Source organism: Cyanistes caeruleus, chromosome 1, assembly GCF_971803275.1.
Source record: "Cyanistes caeruleus chromosome 1, bCyaCae1.hap1.1, whole genome shotgun sequence".
Taxonomy (NCBI): domain Eukaryota; kingdom Metazoa; phylum Chordata; class Aves; order Passeriformes; family Paridae; genus Cyanistes; species Cyanistes caeruleus.
The window spans coordinates 31,410,665-31,437,336 of record NC_141701.1 but is presented as its reverse complement, the minus strand read 5'-3'; the positions used below and the strand labels follow the sequence as shown (position 1 = coordinate 31,437,336).

General features: G+C 37.2%; 1 protein-coding gene across 4 annotated transcripts in view; it reads left to right on the top strand.

The window, feature by feature from the left end:
• Nucleotides 1–426: 426 nt before the first annotated feature.
• HNF4G (hepatocyte nuclear factor 4 gamma) overlaps nucleotides 427–26,672 on the top strand; it is a 62,053-nt gene continuing 35,807 nt past the window's right edge. The window contains exons 1-2 of one of the 4 annotated variants that reach the window (XM_086884361.1): nucleotides 427–819; nucleotides 25,873–25,978. The gene's annotated coding sequence lies outside the window, so the exon portion shown is untranslated. The remainder of the gene's footprint in view (nucleotides 820–25,872; nucleotides 25,979–26,672) is intronic. The other 3 variants (XM_086884370.1, XR_015285517.1, XM_086884381.1) reach the window with 3 other exon arrangements.

Genomic DNA, 26,672 nt, shown 5'->3' with positions numbered 1-26,672 from the left:
TCTTTCCTCCCGTGACAGCTTCAGTGGAGACATGAGAGCGACATCGCGACAGGAACATTTGAGGTCGGGGCGCTCGCAAATGTGTGTCTGCCCAGCACGGCGGGGAGCTGAGGGCCGCGGGCGGGTGCTGCGGGCACAGCCCCGCGGACACCGCCGTTCTCTCGGACGCTGCGGAGCGCTGGCCTCGCCTAGCGGGAGACAGCAGGGCGGCCTGGGGGACATTTCCCCGCCTTTGTCACAGAGGCAAGGGCGACCGGCGGGGTACACTAGCGGGAGCGGGGCATTGGCCGCTTCCCGTCCTAGCGGCCGGGGGCGCTGCCGCGGAGCCGGCCGAGGGCACCAGGGCCGGGGCCCAAGGCCCGTCGCAGCGCCGCGGCTCCCGCCGGCCGCTCCCGGGCCGTGAGGGGAGCGGCGGGCCCGCCCGCCGGCGGGGCGCGGGCTGCGCAGGCCAGTGGCTGGCGGCGGCAGCACCAGCTTTCAGTTTTCATTGAGGCCGCTGGTTACTGTTTAACGTCCCCACCCACGTTTCAGTTTGTTTAGTAAATCGATCTGATGCTGGGGCTGAGGCTGCTGCTCTGTCGCCATTGAGGAAAGTTAATTCACCCTCACACATACTCTCTCTCCTCCTCCTCCTTCTCCTCCTTTCCCTCTTCAGCATATGGTGAGAACGGTGTCACCGCACCAAACAAGTCGCGCAGCCCAGCTCCGGGACGTCCGCGGGGAGCCGGGGGGTGCGGGGGAGGCAGGAGGCCCGGGGGATGCCGCCGGCCTGAGCTGCGACCGCGCCGTCGGAGGCCGAGGGACGGGGCGGCCCCGCCGGTAAGTTCCCGGGGGCCGGCGGCCGCCCAGTGACAGCCCCGCTGCGCCCGCCGCGCCGGAGGGGCCGACGTGCCCGGCGGCACAGCTGGCGGCCAAACGGACAGCAGCCGGTCTGGGGAGATTTTATGTTATTATTTTTCAATTATATATATATATATTTTTTTTTTCCTAAGTCGCAGGGTCACGTGTCCCTGTTATCGGCTCCAGGGGCGTTGCGGGGTAAGGCGCCGCACTGGGCGCAGCCCCGAGCCCCGGGGCGGGGTGTGTGTGCGTGTCCCCGGGAGTGCGTGTCCCTGTGTCCCTGTCCGTGTGTCCGTGTCCCTGTGTGCGTGTCCGTGTGTGCGTGTCCGTGCCCCGGCCGCGCTGCCCCTGCGCCGTGTCCGGCCGCACGGCGGCTTGGCGCTGTGCTGGCATTTGTGGCTCCACAACGGCCCAAGTCACGGCTTCGCAACGGGTTTAGGAACATTTTCTAAAGGCTTTTTTGGTTTTGCCTCCCTTATTGATTTCTCCGCCTCCGCCTTCACGGTCACCCGTGCAACAGATGAATTGTTACTGTAGAGATCTGCTAGTAGTAGCCCTTTGGCCAGTGCTGGGTGCCTTGTTAGACAGCCCCAAAATACTTGACGGGAAAATAATTCAATGAGAAAAATACAAACGTGAAATAAGCAAAGCAATCCAAGGGTGAGTTTTGCAGGTTGATCCAGATCTTGCAGTGTTGCAGGTGCACTGTTTACAGGGGATTTTTGATGAAAGCCAACTTTGAGATGTCACACCTGGGAGATGAGCTTCTGTTCCTGTACCGTGAAATGGGCAATATAGTCAAGTATTTTGGAAAGTAGACAGTAGATGACAATGGTACCAGTATTATAAAGCAACTTTACACCTTTTTGACAGTGAATCCTATTCCATAGTAAACTATAATGTTTAATTGGACCTTCCTCTGTATAGGCCTTGTAAAGTGCCGCACATGTTTTGATTTACTGTGATTTCTCATCCATATTACAAAGAAAGTGGACTAACTTAACACAGAATCTCTGTTAATTGATTGTTCATTAAAACTGAGCTAGTGAATCAGACTTACTATGCTACACGGCCTTCAAACCCCGAGACTCTTGTGTGCTGAAGTAAACTATAAAGTGCTGTGTCATTTCCCATATTCCTTAAGAAGTTCTTATATCTTATATAGGAAATATATTAAAAATTTTTATATATGCAGGTGTTTTTCAAATACAATGATGAACACTGTTTTTGTAATTTCATTGTTTTCCTCTTTCTTTTTCATAGTCATATGATAAGGGGAAAAGGGACAAAATGCGTAGTGGTAGTTCAGTTCACACTTCTCCTTATCCTTCAGCTTCTGAAGTATTCAGAGTAAAAAGGAATTTTGAAAGTACTATTTTCATTGTGCAGTACTCTGCGTCCTGTACCCCTCTGTCCTACTGAAAGACACCAGGCTGCCGAAGTCTCCCTTTATGCATGCATTAAAAACAAACAAACAAACAGATGTAGGAAAGGATCAGGATGATGTAATTGTGTTCATGGTGTTACCTTTGACTTTTCCAACTCACACATTTAGACTCTTTTCCTGTAATGCAAACTTTGTGTTTCCTTAACACAAAGCGAAACTTTCTCTGCAATTTGCCTCATATAATGAGAGGCGTAACTCTTCCAAAATTTTAGTACTTTGTAGCAGAAGTTTAAAACTAGAGCAATGCGGAGGTCTAGTCTGCATTTCCAAGATGGCTATTGTAAGTACTCCTAGGCAGCATACTGGGAAAAGCTTCAGGTGGCATGGAACTACTCCTGCCCTCCATCCTTCCTCCTACCATGAAGGTACAATGAAGAAAATGGGTTTCTTGTGGCCCAGCTGTAATGGCCAGTGTCTTGGATGGCCTAGTGCTCTTTACTTCTAATTCGTCCACAAAATTAAATTATCGCTAAGCCAATTCCCTAGCAGAAGTGTCCTTGTATAAGCATGTCTTGTCTTTGCTGCTTCCTTCCCTCAAGATAATGGCCCAGTATTGCTTGCCCAGGTTTGAATTTCTGAATCAAATCCTGTTTGATTCTGCTGAGTTTCCCAAAACCTAGAGTAGTACAAGAACAGAACTCAGTCCTTAAGCTCAACATGGCTTTGGTTTCAAACTTCCTGGCAGACCTAATGTAAAGGGCATATAGACTCCACAGTACAAGATGTTGCCCATCTGTTAAGCCTGTGGTGGAAAAATGGGGTCTGGTATGTCATCAGTGTTATCTGCAGATCTGCATCATGTACATCAAGTACCACTTGATGAGAAAGCAAACTTTACTTTAAACACTTTAATTCTTGGCAGGCCATTAATTAAAAGATACTTTCTGAAAGAGATTAAATTCAAAACTAGCAATATGGCAACCCATATGATGGAAAATACATCAACTTTTTTGTTTTTGGTTTATTTGGGAATTTAGTCTATTATAACAAACAATAATTCATGACTGATTTAAAACTACTTCATTGGTATAGGGGTGTTCTGAGCTAAGTAGATTGTGCTTTTACATCTGTCAAGTAGCAGAGGCAATGTACTACATGTATTAATTGATAAATGGACTATTTCAATGCAGGGATCTCTCTGCCTCACTTCTCTTGCCTGTGAGCTTCAAAATATTTTCAAAATATTCTCTGATTTATTTTTTTTAGGTTTTGTTGGGTTTTTTTTCATTTATTGAAGTTGTTTAGCTCTTCAGAAGTCCTCCATTTCTGTGTTTGAGAATTAATATTAAGCCTGAAAATCAGTTTGATTTGCCCATGTTGTGTCAGGTGGACAGCAAGTATGTCATATTGGGTAACAGCATTACTCTGGTATGGTAGATTTGTGATGTAGAGTGCCTTAGAATATAAAGAAAGGTTTAATTTGTCTGGTGAATAGTTACTTGTTGTACATGATAGTATATTCTGTAATAGAATTTAATTTCTCAGTGAAAGTGTTGCTGCAACATAAAAGAATGTGAGGTTGAGAGAAGGCATGGCTCTTAGGTTTTAATATATCTTAATGAATGATGCATTATATGCATACTATGATAAGAAAATAACAAAAATTCATTTTGAACAGATTAAGATGTTTAAATGTCTTGCAACAGCTTTGATTGAATCAAATGTTTTTCATTTCAAATTCTCAATTTTAAAACAGCACACCCTAAAAATCAGGTCAGAACGGTGTGTGTAATGTCAGAACTGAGATCTATCAAACTGAAAGGCTCCAACAACATTTTCAAACCTTTCTCCATTGTCAATTTAAGTTAATTGAAAATGAAAGGTCTCGCTTTCAGGATTGGGCCATTTAAATAGAAGCCTGCTGCTTTCATTTTGTAGAAGGGCAATCTCCCTCCACATACGTGTTTTTAAAAGGTTCATTCATAATTCTCCCTTCACACTTCTATTGGAAATGACAGAATTCATTATTTTGAGTTCTTGAACTATTTTTTCTGCAACTTGGGTGATGAATTGTATGAGATCTAGTTCATAACGTGGCACGGCAACCCACAAGATTTAAAATTCTCAAGGCTCGATTTGTCTCTTTCTGGCATTCAGCTGGCACAGGCAAGGGAAGCTTCCATGTGCATCTTCTGCCTCTTATAGAGCAGAAGGTTGGGATTTTTTTTATTTAATACTGATCAAGGAAAAAAACTCGCACCCTTGCTCGGTAATTCACTAGAGGTATCCAGGCAACAAGGACATATATTACAGTCAGCAATATACAAGGTGCTGTGAGAATTTTCCTTGCCTCCTGTTTATCTGGGAATCCAACTGCAATAGACCTATGCAAACAGCACTGTTTCCACTGTCTATTTCTAACATGTAGTTTGTCTATAGGCGTCTGGAGTTTTTATTTATATTTAGCTCTCTGATGGAAAAGGATTTCTTGATGTGTATCTGTTCTCGCCTAAATAAAAGAATTTGGCTCAGGTGGGAGATGGGGACAGAGACTCCATGAAATGATGAATACAACTCAGCTTGCAATTGATGGTGCATCTGTGGGAATATTGCAATGAAAATCCTCTTTTTGAGGGTAATTTTTGTCCAAGATGGCTAGGCTACACCAGCCTGGGTTGGTCTTGATGGGGAGACAGCAATATCGCGAGTTACTTGCTAACCAAAATAGGCCTTGCTGGCAGAGAGTTATGGTGATTGAATTTCCCTTTTTCTTTGTTAAATAAACATATTTTCACTAACTGCTAACATGTATCAACACTCTGCACTGAGTGCTGCCAGTTCATACTCTTAGAGCTGGTCCAGATGCTTGAAGATTTCTGACTACAATGACCCAGTTGATCACATATGTTAAACACTTTTTGCACCTCTGCAGCTACAGTTTGCTTGTTTGTTTCTTTGTAAATGGATGATTATGACAAGAAAGATAATTCTTATTTATTTTACCTGTTTCAGCATCGTACCCCAAAGGCTCTTATGCCCTTCAGGATGATAATATTTATTTCTTTTCCAAGAAAATGCCAGACTGACATTACGTTAGCTAAAAAAATTGCCTCAGTGAAGATCTAGACACTACTCAGGGACACTAGACAGAAATGAGATGTGAGATGGTGACCATGCGGTGATTGCACATTAATACTCAGTCTCTGTTCTCTCTTGGTCCCTAACAGGTGTTAGCTGGTACTTGCTGTTGTAGTTACAAGGATAAAATTATGATTTTGGAAATAGATAGGATTTTGTACACCAAATAGTTAAATACTTAATTGCTTATTCTTGCCTACTCCCAACTGCCAAACAACTTGAAAACAATCTTTTCTGCTGGGCTTTTTGGTAGGCATCCAGTGGCCCTATTAGGTGGGATAAAGATCACATACATTGGCTGCATGGGGAGTTTTACATGGTTTCTGGAAGTTACCCTTTGATTTATATTTCCTTTTTTTGTCCTCACAAAAATGGAAGTAGGTTTTTTACTTAAAAAGGGAAAAGCAATGCAGAGTTTTTGCTGCTAGTTCTGATTTTGATGCTAGGCATTATCTACATAATAGGCATGTATTATCCTTATGTAATATTTTCTTGCCTTTTGGAAGAATAGTGATTGTTCTGACTTTCATCTCCAAATCCAAAGTATTTCCAAAAGATTTACATTTTTAAAAAGGCTGTAATATCTTCCAACCCTCTTGTCTCTGGTGATGTTTTAGAGTGTCTTTCCCTACATTATTGCTTTTAACTTATTTTCTTTTTGTTTTTTTTATCTGACTGAGTTTCAGTAACTATATTCATATTGAACACACAATTTTAACTAGAGTTTTAGCGAGACTTAGGGACAATGCTTTTCAATTTACTTCAGTTTTGAAGTGCCAGAACTTAGGCAGACATAAGTTTAAGGTAAGACTTTGCATTTGATCATAGGAATATGAATAACTGTCTGTGATAGTAAGGGGCAAAGAATGCAAAGAAAGGCAGTAAGGTTTATTATGAGATTTATCTTGTTATACCTAATTTCAAGCTCTTCTAGATAAGTTACAGTGATACAAACTAGTCTCTTTAAGGGTTTTGTTCTGACACACAATCTTGTATGGAAAACTAGATTATGATATCAACAGGAAAACACTATTTTCAAAAATAAAAAATAGAAATTAAATAAAAGGAAGCTTCCTCTGGAATTTCCCCAAAAGCGCAAAAAGTACCTTCAGGACTAGCATGAAGAAGTTTAAGTTGAAAAAAATGCAAAATTCATTAAGCTAGTTGCAAGTGTAATAGATTAGGGCTGTGAATGGTATTTGTTTCTTTGTTTATTATGGCTTTTTTTTAAAGTGAATAAAGATGAAAAGAACTTACCTCAAATAAAAACTGTTTTGCAGGGTCTCTATCTTCTTAACTATTGTCATTTAGCATTCAGAGTAAAACCAAAGTAGTATGAACCAAAGCCACGGTGCCCCAGACTTTAGCACCCGTCCAACATTTAAAAATGTGTCTGCATTCTGTTCTTCAGAAGAACACAAGACTGGTTTGAGCTTTTGGTTTAGTTTAAAGTCCATTTTAGCCAGATTTTTCAGTTTTCATTCAGATCCATTTGTTTGCACAAATACAAGAGCTGAGAAGAAAGTGTACAAGTTCGCTGGCACAGGCTGATGCATTTTACTTCTATTTTCTGGCTTGGCCGGAACAAGCAAGGCAGTGTAAGGCATTAGCACCGCTTGCTTCTCCACTTAAGCTCTCATCTTCCGGAAAGGTGATCGTCCCTATAACAAAGGTGCCAGCATTAATACATGTGCTTGGCCCCAGTGGAGATGGTTGCTTAAATGGCCAAATGCTGGCAGACGCGTGTCGATCAAGTGGATGTTGAACTTGCACAGCTGAGGTCTGCATGCGCGTCTGCCTGTGCTGGCACTGCTGAAGAATCAGTCAGCAAAATCTGTAATTTCTTTTCTTGCTAAAAAGAGTAGGCTGACTAGTAGATATATAATGGAAGAGGCATTTGCCTGCTCAAAAATTTAAGGAGGACAACTCATTTCACATGTTTAACATGTTGTTGATTAGAGGTAAACAGAAGAACAACTAACTCCACTAAAGTAATCTTTCTGGTATCAGTTCTATACAGATCTTTTAAATAATGGAGCAAAACTTGGAAATTTTCAATTTATAGGCTTATATTTCAAGGGCAAGGAAATGCTAAGCAGTTTGCATGCTCTGGATGAGAAAGGGATTCAAATGTTAACATAAATTTTACCATGAGTTTTGTTAGTGCAGAATTTAATAGCAGAGTTTTTATCTTATTTTAATCTAGTAGGTCAAGTAATTTATTTTCCAAGATGAATTTGAAGCTGAAAGAGGGCAGAAAATGAAAGACATTCTCAATGATAATTCCCAAGATTCTGTGGTTCCAGAGAGCATAAAGGACTATCCTGAAATTAAGATACATGTATGAATTGCAAAAACCTTGGCAGGTAGAAAATGAGGACAGCTTTGAATGGCCTGAAGAAAATATCTATGAGACTGCAGCAAACGTTTTAACCCTTTATGGTCAGTGGTCTTATGTATCTTGTAGCTTTGAATTTGTAGTCAGAACTCTTGCTTTAAAAGGATGAAAAGTAACACTGTGAGCAGTCCAAGCAAACAGAGTGTTTGTTAAGTCTTGGACACATAGTGAAGGTCATGAAGGAAGAACTCTCTTGGTACCTAAGTTTTTTATTAGCTGGACAAAGTGACAGTTAAATAGTTGTAGGGAAGCTGCTGTTTAGAAGTTAACTGCTTATCAAACAGAAAAGCAGCATGCTCTTGGAAGTTGCTATGAAAATAACTTCTTTTTCTGCCTTTTCTGGTAATTTAAGAAGGTCAAAGTAATAGATTTGTATTTTTCAGTTTAAGAGCTCTGCTGTACCTCAGACAAGTAAAACTGGAAGCAGAAGCTTTGGGGAACATGATTGAAAAATCTGGAAAATGGATTGTGTGGTGCATTCGCCACAAAGGATGCATCTGCTCGCCACAAGTGCAGCTTGTAATCCTGGAAAATCAAAGATACTCTACTACTCTTAGTTAGGTAAAGAATTCAACATGTTCTGTAATCCTTGGTAAGTCAAAAGTTTTTTTTTCAGATACAAAGAAAAATATCTATGGTTTGCTAGTGGCTTCTTTTTGTAGGACTCCCTTTATTTCACCTGCTTTATTTCATCCATTTACAGTTTGGAATTGGTTTCCCAAAGACCACAAACATCCTCATCTTTCCTTCTTTCTCTGTGTCCTGATCCTAAAAACACTGAATTCATTTTTTTACATCATTTTTGTTTGGACCCAGTGCTGTTTTTTTTTGTGGTGACCCTGGCCCTAGAGTTGGTGTGGTTATACTAGGAGCTGCAAGAGGAGCTTGTGTATGTACAAGGATACTTTTGTGCTGGGAATGCTGGGAATTATTTATACTGTATGTCTTTACATTTTTAGATACAGTGTGTGGAGATACACATATATTTTCTATATCTGTGAATCATGTAAGTCTGAAAGTTGCTTGCCTTCTTGCTCTGATACAAAACATGTAATGCTCTTATTAGTATGTGACATAGTTAGATTCCTGTTGAAAATCAATAACTTTCCCATAAAGCAAGTCTTACATCCTTTCTTAAATTCATTTAGAATCATTTTGTATGCCTCATTAGCCTTGTAATTTAAGAAAGAATAAAAGAAAAAGAAAACAAACCAGCCACCTAATATTAAACAGTGTATGTAATTTAATTTTTCCGACCAGGGGGGATGTTTATGACACTAAATATATCTACTGGTCTATAAATACCTGTGTTTACAGTTGAACAGAACAGTGATTCTCAATCGGTGCTCTATCAGACACTTAATAATAATACACAATGTGCTGTAGGTAGTATTATGCCACTGCTACCTTTCTTTTTTCTTTTATCTGCTACATTGCTTTTATGGAAACTAAATGTACCAGATGAAATACATTCCTAAATATTCTGTGTAATCACCCATTAGAAAGTGGATGGTCAATGTGAATAAATACAGACATTGTTTTAAACACAGATTCTATACTTAAGCAGTGTCGACATTTAAAAGAGAAGATGTTAAGTTCCTGAAAGGAAAGACACCATAGGACATGGAAGAATATTGTTGACTTCTACATAAAACTCAGAGTGTGTGTGTTTGAAGTGCCTTGAGAAGATAATGGTGTGAGAAAGAGTCTCTAGCTTTTATGCATATTCCTTGTAGTAATCCCATGGGAATTACACCAAATTAAAGAAATGGGATGGGGTTTATGATGGGAAAAAAAAAAAACAAACAAAGATAGTCATTATTTAAATTTAAATCTCATATGTAATGAATGTGGAAAAAAATAAGAAATGCTTCATTTATTAGTACAGTGGCACCTACTTGATTGAGCAGTAAAATGTGCCTCAACGCCAAAACATATGCAGCTGTAGTAGACATAAGAAAAAAGTGCAAAGCATTTAACAGCTGCTTTAATAAAAAATTCTTCCCTTTTATAAAGGAGATGCAGTTTATAAATTTGTATTTATATTATATTTATTTCCTACCTGTATTCAGTATTGAGAAATTTTGAATAAAGCAAACTCCTTGTATATTTAAATTTATCTTTTAAGAATAGTCTCCAACAAAATAAAGCCAATAGCAATAAATATTTCTACAGTTTATAGGGTTTTTTTGCTGGTGCATGTGTTTTGGCTTTTTTAAAGCCAAATTTTATTATTTAAAATTAAAATAAAATTTTAGTAATTTAAAATTTTTGAGTAGTCTAGGTTTTGACCAACACATTTTTCAGTTTGTAGGAACTTTACTTTTAATACTTTGGAATGATGTCACACATGTGGGAGCCTTACTGTAGACTGTTACTTAAATAAAACATTAAAGTTTAGTAGCTACATTAAGAAACATTGTTGATTGTAATGAAGGAAAGAATCCCATCATTTTTAATTCCCTGAGCAATTTCTTCATGCTTATTGATGCCTGTCGATTGAGCCTTGATGCTTATTCTGTCTATATTGTTACCTATGTCTAATTAATTAATTCCAGACTTTCTACATGTATCACAAATATGTACATTTTTATTTAAGCAAAACTGTTGATTTTTTAACCTCTATGAAGTCAAATCTTGACTTTTCCCACTATATATATTCTCTCCCATTTTTAGTATAGTTGTGCAGTTCCATCAGAATTACCTTGCTGTAACAGAATGAAAATAAGTGTATGAAAGTTATTTATAGACATGAGTATTAATAAGTAAGAACAGTGTGTAGAGGTAATTTTTTCCATACAAGGGAAAAATTGTATATGATTGTATATGTCTTCTGCATGAATTTGGAATTTCTTTGGCTTTTTGCTTTTGATTTTTCTTTGTCCCTTAAGTAGCCCACCAGCTTCTGCTAATGATGCAAGGAGAACAGCTGCCATGGTATTAAATGTAGTTTGTTGGTAGACAGTCATAGCATAAATAATGTGGCATAAAATGTTCTTATTGCATTACTGTAGATTTCTACAAGCAGATTTTTTGGAGAGAGGGGGTTAATCTTGGAGGAAATTTATTCTTGTTTTATATATATATATGTATAACTTACTCCTTAGTGAGGAGCAAGAATACCATTCTGTGTTAGGGCATATATTACACTCTGTGCATCTCTAGGACTGGAGAGCTTGGCTTTAGGGCAGAAAGAGACACAGCTGAACTAAAACCAGTTGAAAGTCAATATGAGGAATTTGGTGAAGATGTGGGGGTTGTAAGGCTCTGCTTTTCCACCTCAGGTTTGTAAGGGATGTGAGGGATGAAATGAAGTGACCAACGTCCAGCATCTGGAGTTCCTGTGGCCAGGAAGATCACAGTTCAGACATCAGCCACAACAGCTAATGGACATGGTTGGACTTCTAGATGGAGCTATCTTTGAAAAAGGACAAACTGCAAAAATTTCTATTGCTGAGTCTGGGATTCTGAGTAATCTATTGTCCACAAAGTTTTTGGAGAAAAAGAACACGTTCTGGCTGTGTGGCAAAGGAATTTTTATATACAGAGAATGTTTTGGGAATCAGCACACAGTTTGCAAGCAGAGGAGAAAAGCCAGATTGATGCTGAAACTATGAAATATGGAATCAGTTGAGAAAGTGCACAGAGAAGGGGTAAAGAAGGAAGTGCTTACTTTAGGTACATCTCAGGCTGTGATGTTATAAGCCAAGATGAAACTTGAACTCAGGAGAACCTGAAAATCAGGGGCAAAGGAGAAGGAGGTATGTTCGTAGGTATTGAAGTGTCTAAAAATAAGCATCACTGGAGCTGGTGTGGTGGTTAGGATTATAAGTGTCTGATGACCTCAGGTTCAGTGCTTAGGCAGTATTAACAGGATGACCTGGGAGAGAAGATAGAGGGCCTGGAACTGAGCCTTTTAGGAGTCCACAAGGAAAAGATTCTCTGCTTAGACAAAAACATTGAAAAAGAAAAATGAACAAAAATAGTAGCAATCTATTTATGTTACAAAGACAGTGGGAGAGTTGAGGATTTAGAGAAATGTGTATGTTTCAAAAGGCATGTACACATATACCTGTTAGAGGCTCATTTTTAATATATTGTCAAATTCTTTAATGTCTCATTCTACACCAAATGCGCTGTTATGGAATCACTTTGGCATAAACCTTATAAGAAAAAGGTACTACCTTGAAAAGTCACCAAGAAATGCTAGCATTTTTTCACTGCAGCCTAACTTTTGAAAAGCTCAAGCTGAAGAAGTGAAAAATGTCTTGATTAAGAACATTTCCGACTTTCAGCTGAATAAAGAATTCTAATGACAACTTTTTTAACAAAATAAAACTATTTTAATAGTCACAGAGATGCCAGAACATCGACATCAATATACTATTGATATACTAATACATTAGTGCTGTCATGTGGCATATGTGAATATTTGCATCAGCTGTGAAGTCTGTTGTGGATCACTCTGCTAACCAAACTAAAGTTAATGAAGTTACACAAATTTAGGACTTGCTGTGATAGAAGGTAAAATGGATTCCACCATTTTCATTTAACATGTTTTCATTGTGTGACCCTAATTTTTTAATTCAGTGCTAACTTCTTTTGTGTGTTACTTGATTGAAGCAATTTTATGGGCTTGCACTGCTTGTACCTCAACAATGGAACAAGTATAGATACAGACAATTGCTTCTTCTTGACTGCAGAAAGTACTCACAGCAGCCATTATATGAAAAAGTATTTGCTACAGTAAAGAACCTTAATTGATTCATTTCTCAGTTCTTTTAATACATACAGCGAGCCAACAACACATACAGCGGCTTAATTCTGTGTATAAATGCCTGCTACGTAAGTGTTTAATTTTTGGTGTTCTCTAGATACGTGTTTGAAAGAGAAGCTTTGTAATCTGGTCCTATGAGTTACAGGTATTACAGTTTATTTGGGGAAACTACCGTACTGTATACTATTGAAAGCTGTTAAAGTCATATCAACAGAAGAAAAATAATGCATGGACTTGGAAATTACAAAGTTTTTAACAGGTCACAGAAAAAACTCAATCAATTTTGAAACAAAAATAAATTCGTTCCTCTGTAAGAGTTCTTTCTGCTGTGAGATCCTCTGCAGCGCAGTCCTTTGTGCTCAGGTATAGATAACGTGAACATAAAGTTTTTTCTTGCCTTCCTGGTCATTCAGACTGTTAAGTGGCTGGGAAAAAACTCAGATGAGCAAAAAGGACTTCTAGGTGTTGCTATTACAAGAAATAATTACTATTTACAATAACCACAGTTTAGCAGCAGTAATTCCACTAAATGTGTGACAGTCTGTCCCCATTTATTTGAATGATAAAATTTCAGCTGTTTGTATTTCATCTGGAAACCACTTAAGATCAAGAAGTGTATTTTAGCCAAATAAGCTATTAACATCGACACTCTGATGTGCCTGGAAGGAGGTCTTGTTTAACACTTAACGCTTCAACATTAACACTTTCTCATTTGGCAACAAAAGAAGTGATAGCACCTGTCCCTAGTTCGGGTTTACTTGATGAAGCAAAATAACTCACATACCTTGTGAGAATGGGGCCCATAGGATTGGTTGTGGTCTACTTTCTCATTTGTGATTTTTTTCTTTTTCATTTTGTTTGAGATTGAATTTGAGAGAGGGCTTTGTTCCGGACAGTAGTTTATGGCAGTGGGCTGAAGAGATGAGATTTCACTGGATCATAGAACGAATACACAAAGAGAAAATATGTGAAAATTGAAATGACAAGGTAGAGTAGCTTGGTTGTTGAGGTAGATAAAAATAACTAGGTTCTCAGGGAAATGAGGTGGGGATTTTTTTTTTTTCCTGAACTAGATTTACTTTGAACAAGAGCAGTTGAGATGGAAAACCTAGGCACTATAAAAACTTGATAGAAACAACAACAAAAAAAATTCATTCTGCTTTTGTAACTTCGTATTTTACTATCTGTGTGATCCCAAAGAAGGCAAACTACAGTCTAGCTTCTGTCAATGTAATGTATCTAAAGGACTAATAAATAGATTTGATTAGAGTGGATTTCTTTTTACTTTATTTACTAGGCAATGTTGCTGTCAGAGCACTCAGAGATTTTGAAATACACAGGAAAATCTGTGTGTTCTGGCAGTTGTTTTTCTGGTTTGTTTTAAAAGCTAGAATAATAATATATTTATTTTACTTCCTTCAGAAATACTGGGACAAGTTGTGACTGATCTAAAACATGGGAAATACACCTTTGTGAGCAGAATAATAAAGTCGGCTTAATGCTGTCATGCTGCAGTACTGACAAAGATGTGCTGGTTGGAATTAAAAAAGCCTGGAGTGCTAACAGCGCTCTCCAATTTCCAAACAACTATCCCCTCCTCTCTCATGTGGCTGTAAGAGAGAGAATTATTTTGCTTTTGATTAATAAGGAGTTAATTTCAGGTAAACTTCCTTTAACAAAGGAAGTTTATTTTACAAAGGCTCCAAGAGAAAGCAGCCATCACTAGTCTTGGTAGCGCACACAGGAGCTCGCTGCACCCTAGGAATGTAGAGCTTTGTAGTGAGAGGAACAAGCCAGGGCTAAGTCCTAAGCAGGACGGTGTTTCCAGTTTTTTTATGTTCTTCATTTTTGTACCCGAAAAAAAAGCACCCCATCCATTGTAGTCAAGTCTCATTGACTCTAAATGTGCGAGGACTGTAACATATTTGTCAGGTTTTACCGGTTTGCTGAGGTTTTCTGCAGAAATGCAGACTCTCATATTTGTTTATTTGCTTTTCAATTTCTGTTATTTCCACTAGATTTTCATGGAGTATTGCTTCCAGCTACTCTGGATAATTATTTTTCACTCTACCAAAATTATCAGTCTGGCACAAAATAGCCACGTTCTCATCCAAGCACTTTCAGCTACCAATTACTTCACCAGTGAGGAATGCTTGTGTAATGTAACTGCATCAAGCTCTTACTTCTCCTGCATAAGCAAATGGTGACAATTTACACTGTAGTTTCACTCTTTCCTTTTGCTGCTAGATAGTCTTATGCTGTTAATTGACTTAATTGAGAAGTATTTATGGAGCTATACAAAAATACATCATGGGGCAGTTTAAAAGCCAGTATTAATTTGCTGACTTCTAATCCTGTATTTGAGGTTCAGAGCAGACCCCCAACTGATCTACACCATTACTGTGCTTTTTCATATATTTCTGTGATGTTTGTTGGCCTCACAAGGCTGAATGCCATTTGCTACTACGGTAAAAAGGTAGCCTTTGCTCTAGGATCTTTAACACTTGCTGTTAAAGATCAGGAAAGTTAATATTTCTACTGCAGACCTGACTTACACAGCCCTCTCCCTTTATTTGCTGAAATAAATTGGCTTCATTTTCCCCAAGTGGAATTTTCTGTCAAAATCATGTTTGGTTTTGAAAAACAGTTTACTTCATCCTCTTTTTTTTTGTTAGGGTGACAATTTGCAAAGGAAGAAGAACTTTTAGATTTCTGAAAGTATTTTAATTTGTTGTTGTTTTTGCAACATTCTACACCATTTTTTAATTTTTTTTGGTGTGTGTGTGTGTATGTGTGTTTGTGTAAAAATAATTAGCTTTGAGACCTTTGAAAGTGCTAGTACCTCTGTTATGGGAAAGTTAACAGCTGGATGTTTGGAGGTTAAGTAAATGTATAAGACAAGGGTAATACATACACTTGACAAACAATACACTATAATCAAGACCTACAGTATCTGATGTCTCTATAATAAATAGACCAAACATTGAAATAATGTAAAATGAGATTTTTTTATTTGATGATTAAATTTTACCAATCTTGTTCCCCCTCAGACTTTTTGCTGCCACCTGCTGAGGTAGGTTTTTGTTTGATGTTTATACCTGACCCAATGGAACTTGGCTGTAAGTGACTCCTTTGAGTTCTCTGGGGACATCTGGTTATTTGTTAAACAACTAACTGGGACTGCCAAGTTCCTTCCTTAAAAACAACGAAGTTAATTAGTCACCAAAGTTAGAGCAAGAGGGTGATGAGACATACTTGATATGAGTGAAAAGAAGGACTGTCCTATGAGATGGAGAAGTTGACTCTAGTAATACTTTCATTAATTTCGTATTCTCATTCTTATGCAATATAAACACCGTTGTCACAAAGAGCTCTAGTACCTTTTGTAAGTCTTCTTGCCTTCCTTCCTGGTCATTCGAACTGTTAAATGGCTGAGAGAAAACTCAGATGAGCACAAAGGATTTCTAGATGTTGCTATTACTGCAAATAATTGCTATTTACAGTAATCATAGTTCAGCAACAGTAATGTTGAACAGAATGATAAAATTTCATCTGTATTTCATCTTTTGTATTTCATCTGGAAATCATTTAAGATCAAGAAGTGTATTTTAGCTAAATAAGCAATTAATGTTAACACTCTGATGTGCCTGGAAGGAGGTCTTGTTTTTATTAACACTTTCTCACTTGGCAACAAAAGAAGAGGTAGCATCTTCCTATAGTTTGGGTTTACTTGATGAAGCAAAGGAGAGCACTGCTGCAGTTCAGGTTGCACTGAGAAGGCTGAAAGTAACTGCCATGGTAGTTTCAAAGACAGCAAATTAGGATCATTGGGGGGTACTAGTGAAGAACCATGACAATCCTGGTAAACCCACTCTTGATTTAATCACAAATAGCAGGTAATAAGTTAGAGTAGAACGGTACTTTCAGGCATTGACCATCACCGCAGCGCTCCATCAACTATTTTTTATGAAGTATCTTCTGTTGTGTGCCACAGTTAAAGCTTTTCAAAGTAGAATATTCTTCCTTGGTTCAGTGACAAGCCTGTCCAATATTTTAACTCAACTGTCTATGTATATGTATACATATGTGCATATACATGTATATACATATATATTATAGGATGAATATATATATTATATTACATATTTCATAAGGATTGTCACATTTCAGTAGGATTGAAAATGTGATGGTCCTTGTTCAATAGTGAAGGAAGATGCAGCCCTTGCCCACAAAACATTTGATGAATATCTTTGACTAAGTTGAGATATTAAGTTGTTTTCTACAGTTAGCTGGTCTTTATTCTTATCAAAACTGTGGGGTTTTCCAATGTCAGGACACTTGGTGGGTGGATACTTCTCAGAAGAATGGAGGACTTATCAGTGTTTGCTCAGGATCTATTGCATTCTCAGCCATAAAAGTAGCTATGCTGTCTATAGCACTCATAAATCTTCACCTAGTCAAGGCTACTGTCTCTTTCGTCATACAAGGCTGTGTTTTAAAAAGTGGGCATAAGTGTTTTTCATTTGAAATGAGTATGAAGTGAATACAATCTCAAAACTCCTAACTTCTTTATTGCTGGTTTTGAAAAGTGATACCTCATAATTCAGTTTGCAATATCTGATTGTTTATTAGCCCTGCCCCTAAAATCTCTTTACCCTTACAAGGCAAGAATATTCTCAGTCACATTCTCACCAGAGGGCACTGTTACACAAATTCTTACAGATCATTTCCTTCTGGTGAAAATAATGTCTGGACCTGCAAAAAATGGCGTGTTGATGTTGGATTGAGATGCACATTTTTCATAGGAGAGCTCTTTCTAATAAGGTAGTTTGAACTGGTTTAGTCTCTTTGTCTAGTTAAACTGCATTTTTCCTATTGAGAAGTGGCCATTTTTTCCAAAGATAAAATTTTGGAAGAGGGTCCATCTTTATGTGTGTGAATTAACTAAATTGTTTCAAACTCCATACAGTTTATAAAAAACTGATTCTAAGCCATCCTGAATCTTTAGATTTACACTGAAACAGTAGCAGAAGTGCAAAGACATCTATCTTGTTCCTGTGGATTTTTTGTTTAAGAGGATGGAAAGGTAATATCAAGTAAAGCCAGTAATTCAGCTTTAGATAGTTGTTATATCTGGTCTTTATTAATAAAAAAAATATAATCGGGAAATATGATTACACAGAGGATCTCTGCATCTATGCAGTTACACGAATTTGTATTTCTACTAGCTTAATGAAGATAGTTGAGAAAACTAAATAATGGGAAAGTTTATGCTTCAAGCTATATGGCTATATTTTGTTGTGGAAAAAGTCTAGTTTTGCCAGATCTCTTAAGAAAAGTCTTACTGCAATTTCTTTTCTTCCTGATTTTGTGCCACCTGAATTTTTATTTATATTTTTAATAGGAAAAGATGTTTTAAGTTCTCTTGTATCTGTTTGGGCTTTTGCATGTGTATTTTTACTTTACTTTGCTTTAGTGTTTCCCAAACCACACCAAAACACCAAAATTAAATAATATACACCAATTAAAAAGGAATTTTCCACAGCAAATGAGTGCTGACATTTCTTAATGATCAGCTACACTTCTACTGAATGTGCTCCAGCATCTGTTGCTTGTGAGCTTCCATGGCTGTTTGATCATAGAGCAGACTTTTTTTATTTTATGTGAGTCCAATATCACTGGTCTGTCTGGCAGTGTCTGCAGCGAGTGAGTTGCCACTGAGAGCTCAAGGTGGCTGGGTGTCCTTTGGGGTGACCGGCAGTGAGGTGATTTCCTGTGGTGGCACAGCAGCCATCTGAAAGGCAGCAGGAGACAGGGAACCAGGATTCTTCTTGCTCTATTTTAAATGGTTTTGGTCTCAGCTGTTCAACTTTTCCCTATTAAGTTCTTACACATAATACTGGTGAAGTTGGCTTTACTTTCACGCTGTTCACAAGTAGGAAGATATTTGAAAATATTATTTCAGCTATCTTATTATAGTTTGTATTTATTAATCTGTCTAAATAGTCTGTGTCTGTTACCGTATATCAGAGGACCTTGGAAAATGGCAAAAACTATGACATTTTAAAAATTATTTTTTATTTCTAAAAAGGGTTGCAGATTAAACCTGTGGAACTACAGTGTGAGCTCAGTGAAAAAGAGTCTGATAAAAATAAGCTTTGCAGCAAGAGTGCACACTGCATAAGAATCACTAGGTGCAAGGATAGAGATGTGTTATTGACATAGGTGTGCCTCAGTGAACATCCTCATGGTGCATGTTCCCTGTGTCCTGGTCTCTGATTGCCTTGCCTTGGGAAAGCAAGCAAATACCGTAGCTCTTCTCCTGCCAACAGGGTTAATGAGAGGGAAGCAAGGCTGCCGGTGCCCTTCCATACCTCATCCCAATGCAGTATGTGCCAAAGCTGGGGTATGTCAGGCTCAGGACCTTTCAGTGCTTTCTGGTTGTGGTTTTAGACATTGTCAGAGTATAGTTAATGTTCCAAGAAGCCTTTGGCAAATTTCCACAAAACAGCATGTAAGGAAACAAAGCTAACATGTGTTAAGATGGAAGATTTTTCCTGGATTAATGATTGTTTAATATAAAACAAAGGGCAGGGCAAGGAATTAAGCTTAAAGTTAGCTTTTGTACTGAAAGGAAATTGCTAATGAAGTCACACATAGATTTGTCCAGATAGACAGATATTCCTAGGACTTCTGTTGTTCAATATATCCATGAGGACTTACTGAAAGGAATTGATTAACGAGGTTGCAAAACTTGTCATTATTGCAGACCCACTGCTGCAGAGTACATCTAATGTACACTCACATCTTAGGTATTGGATGTAGACTTGGTAAACAACTTAAAAAGTTAAAAGAGCTCGGAAAGATGTGCCTCACCTTAGTGTCAGTCAAGATGGCAGCCATCACAGTGATACTGGATAGGATTTTGTAACTATTTCATTTCTTTGGGTGAGAAGCAGGGTGCTAAAGACAACAGACACTAGCTCTTTTCTCCACAGACTGCACTGGAAATCCTGATAAAACAGTCAAACAAGTTTGTGGGACTTCTAAGCATGTCTTTTTCTTTTCCATTAAGTGTTTTGTAATTTCTGCTGATTTTTCTGCAAGCCCTTTTGATTATACTTAGAGTAGCCTTGATGCAGCATGCTTGAATTGCTGTATCAGTGAGATTTGCTAAAATATGTCACAGATGAATTGTAGGCCATTATCTATCATTAACTCATCTAGAATTTCATGGCAAAGTAAGTGCTATGTATTATGTGTTTTCTCAATTGTTATTGGCTATGTTGCTTTAGTATATCAGAATATAGCTGATAGTAAAGTCACATGCAGTTTAAATATATGGAAATCAGTTTAGGGGGAAGAATGGTTTTCATTAATAGCTGGTAATATTTAAAATTATTTAGATTTTTTTTCAGTTAATTTAGAAGTAATTAAAATAGAATTCATAATGTATTTATTTGTAGCAAATTCAAACTCTTATCATAGTAGTCTAGAGAACACTTAGGACTAGGGTCAGATTTTCACGCATCAAAAGTTGCAATTAGACGTCTGTTAAAATACATTCTACCTATTTTATGTGATGTGTGTGAACTGATCATCTTGTCTGTTGGCAAAAAGGAAGAGTGATCAAAACCATCACAAACAGTTGTGGTTGCTAGATCTCTTTCCTTTTGAGAATGGTGGTACAATTACTATTGTTGCTCTGTTTGTGTGTGTGTGTATGTGTGTGTAGGAGGAAGTTTTGGTTTGGAAAAGTTGCTGCACTAGATACGTGCTCTTATTCAGCTTCTTCTGAACGCCAGCAATGCTGTTCTTCCTTCCCTTTTTTATTCTTTCAGTTGAGGATATTTTTCAGCTTGCTGGTTCCCAGCAGGGTGGGGCCAGTCATTATCAAGAACTATGGGTACTCTAAGTGCATATTTGCATCTTAAGGTGCCTGAACACTTCTGAAAAGTCTCCACAGCTCCTTTTTTTGTGGGGATATTTGATCTTCTGATGATTTGTGTATTGTTGATACATGTTTCAGTTTGTCCACCGATATTTTGTTGAGGAATTTAGTTATAAGCAGTCCTATGTGTACCACCTTTCACAGTCTTTATGTACCACCTTTAGTTTTTAGAACTGGTGGAGGTAGAACATTCTTTGTGAAAGGAACATTGGCAGAGTGGTATATCTCAGGGTTTCTTCTAATTTCTTTTTGTTTCATCTCATCTCGTCTCATTATTTCAGTTAATGTTTTAAAGACTAGATACTGCTTTGTTCAATGTTGTCTATACCATGTCTTCCAATAATTAAAAGACTGTTTCCACTAAAATTATGGGGAGCTTATAAACAAATTAGGAAATATTTTTGTGGCATAAAACAATTGCAGAGTTTCCTTTTTATGCCATAAAAACCCTGAAAATATTATTTTCTTGGTCTGACTAAGATTTGATTATCTTTTATCAGTCTTTCATTCCAGCCATCATCTGAATATTGTCCTCAGACTCATGTGAGCTCCTATTTCTAGACTTAAGTTTATTTCTGTGTTCAAATTTGTCTTCTCTAGTTCTCCTTTTTACTATGAGTAGTAGATAGCTTTCTTCATCAGCTTGTTTGAAAAAATTGTCCTGAATGCTACATATTTTTTTAAGACTAAAGGAATTGTGTCCTTTGTCCCTTGTTATTGCCTGGGAGATAGTACATGTTGCTATTGTTTGAGATGTTGTGCTGCTTTGTAATAATTTGCACATTTTGTGTGTGCATTTGGTTACTGAATGGTGTACTTTATGACTACATTCAGTTAAATATTGTAAGTTTATTGTGTGATCGTATTTGTTTAGCTTAATGTAAATATGTTGGAAAATGAAGAACAGTGGATTGATTTTCTGACCTACTAACATTTTTCATAGAATTAATACCATTTTCTTTTACATATTTCTGATGAACAATGGTTTCAGCAATGAACTTGTCAGAGTGAGAGGTAAAAGTCTGTGTTCATTAACTCAGAAAAATAAAAGCTTAATAAGACTATAAAGAGTAAGGAACAAGAGGATGGACATGAAAGGGTAGCAGAATAAAAAATTTCAGGGACTTGGGTGACTTGTGAGACATGATTAATCTCATACAGAGATTGTAAAAAAGCTTTTTAATCATTCTTCTCCTCACTGGTCACAAGTTCCCAAAGAGAAAAAAGGTTAATCTTGATGGCTGGTTGGGCAGGTGGAAGGCACTGTACTGCAGCTCTGGACCTAAAATGCTGTTGGGTAGAGAAGAGGAAATGAATTGGAAGAAATGGATGTAAATGTAAACCTGGTTTTGATGTTGCATCTAATTATTGTTAGAGATAGAAAATTTCTAATTTGCTTAAGTTTTAAAAAACCATTTTAAGCTTTAATTAACAATTTTTAATAATTCAATTAATTATTATTATCTTTATTTTGACAACTAGCTTGATCCCTTGGTTTTTTTCAGTCATTGTTTTGTAGATGCTTTTTCAGAAAGTGTATATATTAATCAAATTTATGACTTAGCCTAGTAGTTACCATTCTTGTCAGGCTTTTTTTATGATGTTTCTGTAATGATTAAAGAATTAATATGGTGAATGTTTACAAAATTCTAGAAGTTTTCTTCTTGGAAATGCCACATTTCAACTTGCTTTATTTATAAAAACGCATATGTTGCAACTTCTAACTTATCATCACATTTCCTTAAAGATAATGAGATTGCATTGAAACAGGACCCTATCTAAATATGTGCATATTTAGATAGGTACATTTGCATAACCTTCTATAACTCCCTGTGTACACAACAGCATTCTCTCTCTCTCTCTCTATATATATATATATTTGTTGAAAATAAAAATGTAATGTAAATTTGTAGACATTAATTTTTCTATATATTTTGTTAATTTACAGTATCCAGATAAATTTGTATTGATTTCCATTTTGGAAACTAAAATTGTAACTATTAATGTGACTATATTTGCTTGTCCAAGACCTCAGTGCCAGGTTTTTCTATTAAGATTAGGTAAAGTACATGTTGGCTACATTTAACTACGAGTTTTTAGAATAGTTTAAACATGTAGGTAAACAAGCCACAGTATATATAGGCAGTGTAGGGTTTTTTTAAAAGGTCATCTGTGTAAGTTCAGCTACAAACAACTTTTTTGTTGCCAGTCGTCTTGTTGCTATTATTTATGTTATGAAAATTCTATTAAAATATATTAAAAATGTTTTCATATTTTTTATGGCTGGATAATTCAGACCACATTATTGACACTGTTTAGTGATTTATTTTTAGCTTCTTTATTCAGAAATGTCTTCTAAATTTAGGGAGGCATAAAGTTGACAAAAAGCTACATATGATTTTCCAACCCTCTTCCAAATGCCTGACTTTGTCAAGAGTGTAAAATTATGTATCAGAGAGTAAAATATGGATTAAGAAAGATTCAATCATCCTGAAAGAGGCACTGCTTTGTTTTGTGTTTTGGTTTATTCCCATTATTTTTTTCTTTTTTCTTTTTTTTTTCTCTATAAGTCCACATTTTGTTTTCCCCTGCTTTTAAGCAAAATTATGTGATTTATCATAGTGCTTTACTTTGGATCCTAGCTCACTGAAATAATTCAACACATAGCTCTTTTTTATTGTGCTTTTATTTCAGCAAGCTGTTTTTTTGCACAAAGGGATAGTGTTTGGACACCTGAAAATTCAGATGAAAAGGAGAACTTTTATCTGAGTAGTTTTTGACTAACTTTTCTAAGTAGAGCATTCTGTTTGTAGAATTTTGGCAATCTGTATACATTTTCTACATGTTGGATGCACTTGCTTGTGCAGACACAACCTGTTGTATGTTTTGTTTACAAAATTAATGTAGAATATCACATGTTATCTGGGTTGCTTCATTTATGAGTTCTGAGTAGTTGCTACTTTATGGCCAGGCTTCCACATTTGTGCATCTCATTCCGGTTTGAAAGATGACAGATACCCAGAGCTCAATGTAGAGAAACAAACCCCTGCTGAAATCTGCAGTAAAACCAGTCTGTCTGATAAAACGCTGACCAAAAGAGTGAATATCTTTAGAAAAATCTGAAGATGGAGAGACCAAGAAAAGAACATGCAACAGATTTTAGATTGACATAGGAGTTGTAGAGCTAACTAATCACTGATCACAGTACACTGTAGTTAGTACAGCTTTAATTTGACTGATTGTTAAGTATTTTGGGGAGAGAGAATTCTGATTTGCCATTAGATTCACAAGTATGTAGTTAGATTTTAAATAACTTTCTTACCACTAAGCGTATGTCTACAGTCTAATAATAACAGTCCTCAAATACCATTTGATGTTTCCAGATAATTTGGATGGTATATTCAATGGCTAAGGAACATATTCACATGTTTTAAGACAACCTCAATGCACCCATGCAATTTTTTCATTGTATCTAACTCACATGCGAGTAGATTTGGGCTGAATTTGTAAAGCCTTCTTTTCCCCCTTAAAACTGGTTTTTCTTTCTGTGAGAGCTTTTTATTTGGTTTTGTTGTTATTGGGGTTTTTTTTTGTTTTGTTTTGTTTTGTTTTTTGCACAGTTCACGGGAAGCAGGCTTTAAAACATTGGGCATGAGTCTGAGAGTAATAATAACCATGGACCTGAGGCAGAGGAGAATTAGTAGCGGCTCCAGGTATCAGTGGGTGCGAAGGTCTCCGTCATTAAGGACCACACTAAATAAACATGCTGGGATATGATTGCTTTATTGCTCTTTGCTCATTTTATGTCATTTTATTGCCCTACTAATGACTATAGAATTAGGTGTGTAAGGGAGTTCTGATAATGTAGAACTAAGAGGTACATAGACAAGTGTGTGCTTCCTGTAGAGATTCCAAGTTCTCATCGTGGATGATGGAGAGACTAATTTACCTTGCATAGATGAGTGAGGATAGGGAGGGAGAAGAGAGGGACCTCAAGAGCAGCTCCATTTCTAGGCTTCATCCTCACTTCAGTACCCCTGATGATTTCTATGTGCCTTTATAGTGATCCCACTGGGAAAGGCTGTGTCATTTCAAGTAGTGCTTTTTTTCCTCCACTGTTAGCCAAATGATATATTACTGATCCAGGGGCTATACGTGTAAATACGCAGATAAGAATTAAATTTATACATGTTGAATTGTTGAATAAAATAGTCTAATTTATGATAATGCCAGAATTAATCTGACATGCTGGTCTAACAGTATCACTTCTGAGGACAGAAAGTACTGATGGGCTAATAATTTTACTGCTTTCTATTTTGCATGCGCTGCAGTTTACAAAATCAATAAAGAATGTAGTACCTCAGCAGACTTACAATTTAGATGGTAAGAATCTCTGTTCTTGACTAAAGTCCTGTTGTATCTAAATAAGGGGAGCTAGTTCCATCCCTGGTATTTAGAAGTGATTTTCTGTGTTGTCACTTTCTTCCAAGGGAAACTAAGGATGTATTACCCATAAGGTTTCAAGTAATGTAAATGGCAAAGCAAAGAATGCTGCTGAAGCAGGCGGATATTTTTGAAATATTAAAAGCTAAAAATGGTGTGCTTTTATTTGGATCTTTAGAGCATGAATGGTATCAGTATTTGGGGTGCAGAAAGCAAATTGTCTTTCAGAACTTTATGACTGACCGGTGCATATTTTGTTTGGATTTAAGAGTTGCTCATAAATGCATAGACTACACATACATAAGAATGTATAGAGTTTATAGGCAACATTGAAATAAATATATATAAAACAATAAATAGGTAGTGCCTGCCTAGCTAAAGCTTAGCATTTAAAAGTGCAGTTCACCCCACCCAAGAAAAGTCAGCAAGGCTGCAAGACTTGTAAAGTAGTTCTCAAGGTGACTACAAAATGTCCCTTTGTTCATCCTTTTTGAAATGCTGTGCACACAGTCAAATTAAAATTGTTTTTCTTTCAGGCTTTTCTACTACAAATCCTGTTTTACTATGTAGTTTACCCAGTTTACCTAAACATTAGTCATCCAAAGAGCTGGGGATCTTTTATTCATATGCTTCTATGTCAAGAGAACCGCAGTCTTAAAAACCATTTTGTCTTCTATTCCCTATGTGTAATCCTTCCAGATAGTATTTCAAGACACTGTATAAATTCTATGCTTTTTTACTCTACAAGTGGAAGAAAATCTGGCATCAATGTTGTCTGATGAATTAAGCATTTTCTTTAATCTTCAGAAATGCCTTTATATCTTGAATGAAAGAACTGTATTCTCAACCTTTATAATCCAAGTAAGAATTTTATTTAGGAGCACAGTTGGTTTGTATTGCAGCTATTGTAGCATTTATTTTACTCTTATTGGCTGCAGGTATTACCTAGAAAGAAGGATGGAAACACAGCCTAGGAAATCCGCCTTTCCTCATCTGTGTATGAAGGACTGAAGTCTCTGTGCTTTGTTGTTTTCTTTTTTGAATGTAAGTAAAGTTTAGCTGCATGCTTCACTAACCTCCTTGCTTGCTAGAGACTGTATCATCACCTGACGTATTTCAACATGCCTCTCACTCAGAAACTGATGTCATCTCTGTTTAGAGATGAATCAGTTGTGAAGATCATGTGCTTCTGAAAGCCATATAAATACCTATGAAACTGGAGAAGCTGGTGGTACGTTGGTGAAAGATTTGCCCACCCCAAAAATTTTTGCTGAATGGTATCAGTATTTTGTCCACCCAAGGCCGTGTGCACTCCTCATCAGGCAATTGTTCCCTCATCATATCTTAGTACTTTCTCCAGTTCAAATTTTCCAATATCCTTCGGGGAAAAGTTGGAAGACCTAGCCACTAGTTATTTCTTTATTTTTTTTAATTCGTATGCTTTAGTCAGCTAATTAAGGACTTCACAACTCTAACATGTATTGACCATGAAGAAATTATACTTGAAAGCTGGTGATTTTTTCTACTGATTTCATTAGACTTTGAATGACCAGACATTCTTCAGTTCTGAGCCTTAAATATACATCACTTTAAAAAATATTCTTCCCCTTTCTTCTTGTTAAGTGAATTCTACCTTGAGTATTTTTCTCTGTCTCCCAGTGAGCTCCATGATTCTTGTTCCTTTCTACTCAGCAGCAGCTTATGTTTTGAATTCAGTCCTACTTGGTTCATCAAGATG